The following is a 12,772-nucleotide window of genomic DNA, read 5'->3' on the forward strand; positions in this document are numbered from 1 at the left end:
AGTCAAACCATAAACAAGTTGCTATATGTTTGAGAATTCTTCACCCAATAGGTAGAGATTGTTGAAAAGTTCGCTGGAATTTTTTTAAATTACTTTTAATAGATTGAACACTTATACAGTATTGCATTTGAGCACTTTCAATTGTGCAACATTTTGCAGGAAGATCACAAAAACATCATTGCAGCATCAGGTAAATTCAAACAATAGAGCAGAGGTTCCTGAAAGCACCCTAATGGTCCAGATTTGAAGTATATCTATGGTTGAGCACAGTTGGTTAAATCCAAAGACTGAGGTACTAATTAAGTAACCTGTGCCCAAGCATAGTTATCCCTAAAACATGGACCGTTAGGGTGCCTTAAGGACCATGTTTGGGAGCCTCTGCACTAGAGGGAAACTAGATCTTTATGCATCTGTTAGTTAATGGCGAATTTGTTGCTTGACTTATCAAAGTCCCATAGGCCCCAATTATTCACCAAAATGGAAAACATGATTCTGACTTTATCATAAGCACATAATTACCCCACTGTCAATGTCGTAAATATTTTTCCAAAGATGTCTCTTTAAAAATCAGATCCAGGCAGCTTATTTATTGTTACCTGTTTTCTCTCACTGTTCCAAATAGAACACTTCATTTCTTACTTAACAAATTTGCAAACCTAAATATTATGTGTTTGAAAAGCAGCAAATGATAAATTAAATATCTGGTAGAATGTAATGCAAAAAAACTGATATTCACAAGAAAAAAAGAAGAGAGTAATTCTTTGTAAATATAAGACTAATGAAAAATAAGATGTTATTGATGGATGAGGACTCACTCACAAGAAAACATTTCCTAAAAGCTTGTTGACATACTGCCATGAGAATGATGACCTAGTACAGCAGCTGATAGGTATTGGAGTTATCTGTGTCATGTTTTCTGACAACATAAAAATACTTTTTATTTTGCTACAATGTGGTTAACAGTTAACTTTTAAATACATATGAATGCAATCATAGCACATCTTTCTACAATTACAGGTTCTCTGTGAGGACTCATTAATCTAGCCCTTGCGGATGGATTTTCCAAAGCCTTTACCTGCTTATCCAGGAGATTCAGATATCATAAAAGCCTTGTGGTTGGCATGCATCCTTTTCCTTTTGGGACATCGCCTCTTCCTGCTTCACTGTCGCAGGATTTTATCCAATCTGACACTGTTACTGAATTCGAACTGCGGAACTCTCTGTTGCAGCAAAGAGGCCATTGTGCAGTGGGAAACAGGACTAATAATTAGCAAGTCTGCTGTATCCTTTTCATTTCATCTACTGTATATAAACCAGCAACAAGAAATACCTTAATAAACTGCTGTTGGTTATGAACTGCCAGCATTGGAGGCACGATGCTACAAATCCAGGCCAATATAAACAGCAACACACTGCCAGCTTCTTTAGACCAAGTGCTCCGCAGAAATTGTTTGATTGCTTACCTGTGTTTGACCTTTCACATTTGTACCACTAACCTAGTGGTTCTTACATTTTTTGGCAGCAAACGATTAATTTGATTGGCTACATTTTGGACTTTTCTACTGATTACATATTACACAACTGCCATTTTAATAAATTACTTTAAAATCTCTTTCTCTATGTCTCTCTCTCTTTGAAAAACTCTCTATGTCAACTTAAGCGAGTCATCAAATCAAGAGTGTAAGCTGCTGAAGCTGCTAAATTAAAACGGAAAACTATTTGTGATGAACAAAAAGTATTTAAAGTCACAAATGTGGTAAGAGTTGTACAATTGTAGATTGTGCAGCACTAAAGAGAGAAATCTCTTCGATGTGGCCTACCAACCAGGGGTGCTGAGAGGCTGGGAGAGCGGGTACTAATTACCCGGCCCCGTCGCTTACCCACCCTCCTAACCTGTCACCGGCAGCAGTCTCTGTCTGCCCAGCCCAGCACACGCTGCTCTGTGCTGGGCTTCAGTGGGACAAAGGATGCTGCTGCCTCTGATCAGCAGTAGCAATGTCCTCTGTCTGTGTAGAGAGGGAGAGCGATCAAATTGATCTCCCCCCCCCTGGATTTGCCCCTGATTACCATTAGGCCCCTTCTATATTATGAAGGTCAGGTAAGGCTCTCTACAGCCCTGTTCTCAACTAAGTATACTGAGAAACAGTGTATTCAATATGTATTTCTAGACTACTGTACAGTGAAAGTTTAAATTTTGAGCTAGGGCAGTCACTTGGGACTTCTCAATTCCTAAGAAGTTTGGAATACATGCCAGATCAGGTATCCGTACTTTAGATAGACAGTTAAAAGACAATGTCTACATTGACACCAAATGTTAAACAGGCAATAGGTCGACAGGGACAAAAGGTCGACAGGGACAAAATGTTGACACACTAAATGTCGACATGGAAGAATATTGGCCTGTACAATTGGTTGACAGGGTCAAAAGGTCGAATCTGAAAAGGTCGACCGACAAATGGTCAACACATTTTTTTTATTTATTTTTTAGGATTAGGGTTAGGGTTAGGCACATACTGGAGGGTTAGGCCCTTACCCATTGGTTAGAGTTTGGCACCAGGAGGGTTAGGGTTAGGCACTAGAAGAGATGGTTAGGGTCAGGCCCATACCCTAACAGTTATGGTTAGGCACCAGGAGGGAGGGTTAGGGTTAGTGTTGGGGTGAAGATTAGGGTTAGAAAATGTGTTGGCCATATGTGTGTCAACCATTTTCGTGTCAACTTTTTGACCATGTCAACCTTTTGCCCCTGTCGACCATTTGTCCCTGTCAATCTATTTCCTTTCTAACATCTGGTGTCTATCTCTATCTAGACATTGTTGACATTTTAACTGTCTATTTTTATACCACATCTACCAGATCAATATGTGACTTACTTAAATGAGCTGTGGTGTAGGTTTTTCTCAATACTGTATTGCACTTGTCTCATTGGCTCTTGCTCATGATAACTGTTCAAATAAGTGCGTGTATTAAGCTACCAATGTCATTTTCATGTATTAGTATTTTATATTAGGCATATTTTTAATAAAAATTTTAAATAAGACATTTTTTGTCTACTATTATCTGTATTAAAATAATAGTAATTTGCCTTTAAGCACTTTTCAAAAATACTGTAGCTTTTTTTCTGGTGAATTCTAAAAATAGGAATGGAAAATGCAGAGAACTAGCTGTTTGGACTTTTTTATTAGACTTTTTTATACATATATTTTTTTCTGTTCATTGTGACAATTTTTTGCTGTTCTCTCGCACGCTTGTATTCTCAAGTGTCTGTATATTTTTCCTTATTCAGTATTTTTTTTAATACAGTTCATTGCTCAATATATTATCAGTAAAGATGTATTTATGGTTATACTACTGATGATATTTTATATTTTTATTATAAAACAACGAAAAATAATTGTTCACAGCCCCGTGCTCCTCTGCATTTTACCTTATTTGGTTAGGGAGTCAGGGATAGTGTTAGGGGTTAGACTTAGGGACAAAAGCAGAACAAAACCATGCTAACATGCTTACATACATTTTCATATCAACATGATGAACATCAGCAATGTAACTGTCTAACATGTATGACAAACCCATAAGCTGTTAATAATTGTACAGGTTTAGACATGTGCTGAACTGCATGTACTTTATAACTGGTTAAAAACAATACCTACAGTAATTTGTAAGTTGCATGTATGCAACTGTATAATGAATGGGGTTACATGCTACGACTTTCTTTCAATAGTGTGCACATACAGCCAAAGCTGTTTAAAGTAAAATAATAAAACAACAATGGAAGCTGTTTAAAGTAAAAGAATAAAACAATATTTGACCAACAGGCTGCATAAAGCCATCCCCAAATGCTTAAGAATACCAAGCACTATTCATCCTGGCTGGGAGATCATGAGCATGGGGACCTGCTGCCATTAAGGATCAAAGAGTAAATCATACATAACATACACAATTTTAAAATAAATGTAGTGAATGAATCACTATGCCATTTTCACCAGTTTATTGAATTTAAAATAAAGTTTTCAGTCCTAATCCATTGTTAGTTAAATTAGATCTTTACACTATTTAGATCATTCAATAAAAAATAAAATATTTTCTCTCCATTGCACTGTCTAGCCAATAACAATAATTAGCCTGCACTGCCCACTTGTTATTGTCTGGCCAGTGAAGCAGTTTCCTGAGATTCTGTCCTACTCCCATATTGAGGCACACCGTTGGACCTACTCCATACTTACCTAGGATTGCATTAACTCCACCTATATTTACTCAGTTCCTCCTCCCTGAAAGGGCTAAATATTGTTTCTCCATAAATGAACTTATCTTTCTCCCAAAATGTGTGCCCCCCAGCAGGAATCCAGCCATCATTGTGCAAATCTTGATACACAGTGTGTCAAAAGCTTTATTTTGATTGTGGAAAATACTTTTTGCACTTCATAAGTGACCTCCACGGACATGTGCAGTGGATCTATATGCATGTTTATAAAACAATATTTCTTTCAATTCGATTGGCTGGGGTAGGCCAATCAAGATTTGTTTTACCTCAGATTCAACTATCAAGAATTAAAAACAAGATCACACACATGTTTCTTCCAGATATGAATGACTGTGTCTGTAAATATGTATTACCATTTATGTATTAACGTTTCTTTCAAATAAAATATGTACTTCTAACAATTTAAAAATGCTTAAAACATTAGTTAAATAGATATATGTATTCCTTTATATGTATATTTCATTTCTTAGCTTTGTGTGTTTTACATACATCTAAATATAATTTAAAACATTTAAAATACTTAATTGCATACCTATAAATGCATTTGTAATAAACTACATTATCTGCTCTCACACCTTACGAAATTGAAATTCTTTTATAGTTGCTGAAATACTATATATATACAGTATAATAACTGAAATAGATTGTTTGAAAGTGCAAATGACTGTCCACAAGCTCTCAGTAGGAACAAGGCTGGCTGGCACATACCTGTGCTGACTGGTGAGAACACATAAGTATACACATACACTGTAGCATGGACTACTGTTAACCAATGAGTCAATGCATGCTCAGTTACTTCTGATTGGCTTTCCTAACGTCTATAGTTAGAATACTGAATTACCATACCATTAACAGGGCAGCACAGATGGTGTAATGGATAGCATTACTGAATCACAGCACTGGGGGCATGGGTTCAATTCCCACCAAGGCCCTACCTGTATGGAGTTTGTATATTCTCCCTGTGCTTGCATGGGTTTCCTCTGGGTGCTCCGGTTTCCTCCCACACCCCAAATACTTAATTGTCTCCCCTGAAAAAAATTAACCCTAGTGTGCAAGTGTGTGCATGTGATATGGAATATAAGTTCCACTGGGGCAGGGACTGATGTGAATGGCCAAATATTCTCTGTAAAGTGCTGCAGAATATGTGTGCGCTACATAAATAACTGGTAGTAATAATAATAATAATCAAGATTAAAATTAAAAACATATTGTAAAATAACATGTAAATTAAGTAAGTATATTTAATGCATTTAAGGAAAATTTAAAAAATTATTTTCATTTGCTCTCTAGGAAATAATTAAGTGGCTCAAAAAAATCTGAAAACTTATTGCAGTTATACTGAACATATATCAAACTTTAGCAAACCTGCATTTACTTAATGTATTGTAACAAAATACTCTTGATATAAGATACTCTTATTATAAAGCAATTCCCACTGGAATTCTCTTTAAAAGAGATTCTAATTTATGTCCGTAAAAGCCTTTTGATAAATAAAAAACATCTAAGGATGGATATATATTATGCTATAGTCAATGTTCTCTCAATCCAAATGTGCTCAGTGCCAGACTTATGGGACCTAATTAGGAAATTATGTTTCAATTCCAGAAATGTTACAGTACCTCCAGATATCCAGATGTTTAAGGTAACAAGTTGGCTATGATGGTGGATTGCAGATATGATGCAGGCGAGTGCACAGTGCATTGCTTTTGAAATCAAATGCTTAGACTCTGACCAAGGAAAAGTACATCCAAGCATAGTAACAATGTGGGCAGCTGCCACAAGTGCCAGCAAAGTCTTCTCCAAGAGCATGCAGGTTACAGGTGTGTAAGTAATATCGGCATTCAGTTTATACAGTCTCCACAAGAATAATATTTGGCTTTCTCAGCATAAACATAAACACCTGTGTTTCCTAATGCATTTCAGTGCTCAGTGATGCCCTTCTCAAAGTTAAGCACAAAACAGAATGATGGAGTCACATGGGGTCTGCACCTGACAAAGTACAAAAACATGAACAAAAGTGACCTACAGTACAGAACATTGCAGGACATGGATATAAATTATAAACATTGCTGCATCAGCATAATACTAAAATAATCAGCAGGATGACAGAACCCAAGGGTTGGGTGCTGTTGTAGGCAGTGGAGAGGAGATGATGGAAGAAGTGAGGGAAAGAATAGCATATAAGGGAAAAGCTTACAGTCTAAATGAGAGGGGCAGACAGAGGTGGCACAGAGGGGAGAGAAAGAGAGCATGGAGCAGTGGGTTAGGATGAGAGCTGAAAGGCTATGACAAAGAAGTGGGTATTGAAAGCCCATTTGGAATTTTGTAGAGATGTGGAGAGTATGATAGGCAAAAGAAGAGTTCCAGAGGTAATGAGCAGCATAGGCACAGTCTTGGATGCGGGAGTGGGAGGAAATAATCAGTTGGGATGAGAGGCAGCATTCATAGGTTGTGCGAAGTGGGTGGGCAGGAGTGTGAAGGGAGATGAGGCCACTGATGTAAGTATGAAAGGATTGGGTGTAGGTTTTATTGAGCTAGTTTGAGAAGTTTGAATTGAGTTCTGAATGGGAAGGGGAGCTATAGAGCTTTTAGGATTGGGGAGGCATATCTAGTGCATTTGGAGAGGAAGATGAGCTGGGCATCAGCATTGAGGACAGATTGTAGAGGAGACAGGTGGGAGTCAGGGAGGTCAGATAAGAGGACATTGCAGTTGTCCATTATGGAGATGATCAGTGAGTGGATGAGGGTCTTAGTTGCCTTCATGGGGAGAAAGTGTCTTAACCTGGAGATAGTTTTGAGTTGGAAATGGCAGGACTGTGAGAGGTACTGGACATGTGGTTTGAAGGAGAGGAAGAAGACTAGATTAAGAAAGCACATCCAAGAGGAAATAGCAGAGAGATATGAGTCTGGAGAGAGAGGGAAAGGTCAGGGGAGTAGAGGTAGATCTGAGTATCATCAACATAGAGATGATACTGGATTCCAAAAGAGCTGATGAGCCCACCTAAAGAGGTTGTATAAAATAAAAATAGGAGAGTTCCAAGAACAGAACCTTGGGGGACACCTAATGGCAGAGGAAGTGGTGGGGGAGTGGAGTCGTAAGTGGAGATGGAGAACTAATGGTCAGAGAGGTGAGAGGACAGCAATGAGAGGCAGTATCAGACAGAATGAGCGAGTGAAGGATTTGCAGGAAGCAAGGGAGGTCCACATTGTCAAAACAGCAGAGAGGTCAAGGAGAATGAGCAGATAGTAGTGGTCTTTGGATTTGTCAGCAAGGAGGTATTGCTGATTAGGAGAGAGATGGGGTGTTAGCTAGAGAGAGTGTCAGGATCAAGGGGGAATTTTATAAGAATGGTGGACAAAGACATGCTTGAATGCAGAGTGTACAGTGCTTTATGAGGGGGATAGATTGAAGAGATTGGCATGATGGTAACAGGTAACAGGAGAGAGGGAATTGAGGAGGTGGGAGGGGACAATGTCAAGAGGGAGGAAGAAGGAAGGGAGGACCAGATAAGAGGCATGGCTTTATCTACAGATACTGGGGAGAAAGAATATTGGTAAAGTGGATTAGGAGGATGGGGAAAGGAGAGATGAAAAAAAATTGGAAAGTGTGCTGAGAATTTGGTGGGATGTGATGACCTATTGTGAGTGTGTGAAGGGGAGTTAAGGAAAAAAATTCCAAATAAGTAATTTTTGGGGTGTCTAGAGTCCAACCTTAAAAAAGGTGGTACCGTTATTCACTGTCAGGGTCTGTAGCATGAATGGAGGCCCCGGGAGCTGGCATATCTACTACACTCCTAACCACTTGCTGTGCCCATGCCGGCTGACTTCACTTCCTGTGGCATTAGGCTGGGCAGCTGCCATTTTGGGGAAGCCTATAATAATAATTTCTGTTGGCATTACTCTTCATTAACCACATTCCAATGAGCTTCTCCTATTCTAAATGGGCATCTTACTTAAGTCTTTCTCTCTCAAAGCACAAGTGTCAGATACTTGCCTACACTTGTACCTAACAGCCTGAATGCTACAGTCTAGTATTGTGGTTACTCTATTTCCTGTGGATACTCTGCTGGATTCTCCAAGTAACTCCTGTGGATATTCTACTAGTGTATCCAAGTATTTCCATGCAATAAATGTTATTTTGAAATCTGTATGTTGCTGACAGTTGAATATTTTTTAATAAAGCTGTAGCGATACTGTTACCCAAAACCTCTTTGCCATGCCATTATTATAAGTAGGGGTGCAGGCTGTGTGTTTTAATATTGCTCATTGCTGTTCTACAGCGGCCAGGATATTTGAGAGATGGATTATTTAGTATTCTAACCCATAGCCAAATTGGGCAAAGACTGGGTCACACTTATATCAGGCCACCAAATCTGACCTTGTTCTCGACAGCACTGATAAACAAAAAGTATTCTCAGAAGATAGGCAAATTCATTTGGCAAGTATAGGGTTAAATACATTGCACAAGTATGAAGCAATTTAATGTGATCTTGTATAAAGCCTCCCAAAGTGTAATTTACAAATATTAATAACTACATCATTGCAATTCTGGCAGCTGAGTTAAATTTGATCAGAACATAAATGTTATAAACATAGATTTGAAAATGGAATTCATACTGCATCTGCATGTCATTCCATTTGGAATTTTGTCTTAGATTAGTCTATTCTGGCACCATGCTCAGAAAGATTACAAAACAAGTCTAAATAAATTGTTGACCACATTATGAGGCTCCATCATGTCTCAATATATTTTTAAACCAAGTATTCAACAAAGGCTTTTGTCATATGATAAAGCTGAGGCTCACGGTGATCAGTAAAGCTCAGTGTAGAAGAGACATCAAAGGCATGGATTCTATATGATTTTCTCTGATTCACAACATTGGTTATAATCTCTTTGTCTAAAATATTCAGTCTTAAGACAGTTTTGTTATTTCATTGACCTTTCCCAGAATTGTTTTCCGTCTAAAATTTCAACATACCAAACCTGTAACTGTTTTGACTGGTGTATTTTGCCTGTCAGGATTAACTTAATGTTGTTATCTTTGGCTGTAATGGGTTTTGAGCCTGCTGTTGCCTGCCTGCAAATGCAACAGTAAATTACTTTACAGTAAGACACGATGATTTGCTAAGTCTCTTGATAGGTTCTTTAGTCAGATTTAGTGTAAAATTGCAATGTAAAAAAAAGTTTTTAAAGGACTAGAATTTTATGTTACGCTTAATGTTTCCAGAACATTTTGTTTTTTAATATACCAGATGTTCTACTTCCAAATTCAGCTTAATGTATACTACGCTACAAAATGGTGGTTATACAGAATGAAAGCTGTTTCACTCATAAAGGTGAGAAATGCATTGTAATAAAACAGAAATGTTAAGGAAATATCTTTGCTTCCATGCATGAACGCAGTTTAAATTGCGCACTTATCACTGCAAAAATATGGTATTTTCTAAGATAAAGCATAAAAGTCCTCATAGACGTGTGCGTCCTCATTTTAATAATTTTTATGAATGATGGAAATGTTAACTTGACTTTCTATGTTTTAAGTTTACTGGGGCACTTTTTCATTTGACACTAATATCATAAATACATACTGTCAGGTTTGTAAAAGATCCACAATGCTTAAATTAATCATCTATTTTTTTCAAGAATGACTTTGAGATTTCTATTTTTTTTTACATAACATCAGCCACCTGTTAATGTATTAATGCTTTAAATCAACATATTATTCACTCAGTGTTTCTTTTTTTCTTCTTTGTTTACTCAAACTGTTTGACTTTTTTGCAGTATGCAGTATATGTGGGAAATTAGTCACACAAGAAGTGCTTACTTAGGCGCACTATAAGACTATCTGTCCAATCTGGCTGGTTGCAATGAAATTCTGGTAATGTATGGGAGCAAATGACAATAGACCATATGGTCCCAAACACTGGAAGACAAAAATGGTCGTTCAGAAAAATTGGTTAAATCCATTTGATTTAACCAATTAGTCCGAACAACCGGTTTTGTCCGTTTTCTAGCAATTGAGAGAAAATGGTCGTTTGTCATTTGTTCCCACACATTACCATATTTTCATTGCAACCAGCCAGATTGGATAGGTAATTTTATCGTCTGTACCTATATTAAGGCTAAAACACATAATAAAGGTAAAATAGAGCAATCAAATACAAATTATGTGACATTTATAAAACAATAATTAAAAAAATAAAAAAGAGCTAAAAAATGTTTTAATGTCTGCATAGGCAATATTAATAAAAATGAGAAAAATATACAATTATGAACTTTAACTGTCCTAAAATACTTTGAAATACAAAAGAAGGTTTAATTAGGTATGTTTGCAGATGACTATATGCAAGATGTCTGAATCTGAAGTTGCTACATCAGATGTTGCCTTCTTTATGAGTAATTAAGCATTTGCATGAGGCTTTACTCTACACTATGTATTGTTAGGGATGTAGTTATGAGACCGCTGGCCACGATACTGATATACTAATGCCTATCATAATCCCGACATCAGAGCACTGAAGGATGCCAGCCTGAACGAGGCAAGTCCAAGGCACCCTTAGCATTAGCTGCAGGGGGGAGGGTTAGGTTTAGGATTAGGCACTAATGAGGAGGGTTAAGGTTAGGCTGCAAGAAGGGAGGGTTAGGGTTAGGGGGAAGGGGTGAGGGTTAGTTTACTTACCCGACCCCTGTCGGGATACCAACCATAAGAATGCTGCTGTCGGTATTCTGACAGGCCTTACATAACCATTCCGCATTTTAGGTTATAATTCTCAGCACTGGGCTGAAGTACACAATTTTTGTATTATCTTTTATTTTTACAGTTTACTTTTAACCTGCTGATATACTGAGCCTGAACCTACTTCGGAAACCTATGTGGTCACTTTTCCATCAGGCCACATCAGCCTGCTTGTTAATTTATGCTAATGCCCGTCCTTGCCACATATTCATCAGTTTTCATGTGAATGGCCTCCACCCTTTATTTTTCCACCTGCAGCCATCATCATTGGTATCAGCACTTATGCCCAAACCATGCTGAGTGAAAAAAATTAATCTGCAAGAGATGTCCCATCTCTGTCTGCACTATATGAACTATGCCACTATCCAAATGATCGTGGCTACACACCCACAAAACTCACATGACACTTTCATGATGTAATAGTGCCATTTGATCCAATGTTGCCACCCAGTTGACGTTGAAATGTACATTTCATGGAAAGAGTGCTTCATTGATGGATGTACCAATACGTTCACACATTCAATCTCTGACCATTTACATATGAATGGTCTGGCATATGTGCAGTCTACAGATATCTGCTGAAGGTGTATCCACATTTGGACTTACTTCTCACTCAGAATCAGGCCCACTGTCCCAGGGGGCATCTTGTCTTATATAAAGCCAGTTAATCCTATGTATCATTAGATAATACAATGTCATATATTGTTTAAATTATTTACACATTATCAAATGGTTCCAAGCCATGGCTTAATTGGTCTAGATTTTGGATTTAGCGAATTGGTTCACTGAAACACTGCTAACCAGTTTGCAAAAATGTTGTCTGGCTTAAAAATATAACTTTTATACATGCAATGATTGGGGAATATAGCTAATAGACAATGAGTTCACACTAGAACAATGACACAACTTTTTTTTATATATGAACTGTATATTTAAAATTTAGTAACCATGAAGAAAGAGGAGGGTACAAAAAGCAAATTGGGAGGTGGGGACAGGTTATTCTGCACACACAACAATTTGTGATAGCAATGTACCATAGAATATGATGACAACAGAGAGATCAAAAGGAGATGGAGGTCCCGTGTCCAGTCCCCAATTGTAATTTAATGGAGGGGGAGCTCTGAGGTATTCTTACCAGTATGAGCAGATAGTAGAAAATTGGTTTGAGATATTGCAAATAATACAATATACAAACCACACTTTATCTATGATCAGTTAGTGAAAAAAGTATTCTTCCAGTGCAAAAATATTTAGCATCAGGTGGCATTCAGGTCCTGCAAATGTTTTGGGGTGTCAGGTATTGGATGAGGGAAAATGCAAGGGATTGTGGAATGTATATATTTGTATATTTGTAATACTGAAAATCAAATGGTGAACTTCCTTCAGCATTGCTGGTAGTTTTAGACATGAGCAAGCCTCATTTAAAACAGAGATTTGAGAAGTTCAGACTGATTTTGAAAATTTGTATGAGAACTAAGTGCCACCTCAAATTGATCTTAAGGGTATTTTCTCCGATGCAAATGAAAGTTGAGCATGAAAGATGTTAGATATTTTTTTCTTAGGCTAACGTATCCAAGGTGTAATTGGCATCTCACTGCAGTGCAATTTCATAGGGTTCTTTAGACTGGGTTCTCTAGGACAGGGAGAGATGGTAATTAGAGGATAGTAATCCCATAGCAGACTCATAAAGCCAGCAGCAGGAATCCATAGTACAACACTTTAAAACATATAAGTATTGAAACAAATTCAAACAACCAAAACCTGTTTTTAAGAT

Source organism: Taudactylus pleione, unplaced genomic scaffold, assembly GCF_031769625.1.
Source record: "Taudactylus pleione unplaced genomic scaffold, aTauple2 ptg000186l, whole genome shotgun sequence".
Classification (NCBI taxonomy): domain Eukaryota; kingdom Metazoa; phylum Chordata; class Amphibia; order Anura; family Myobatrachidae; genus Taudactylus; species Taudactylus pleione.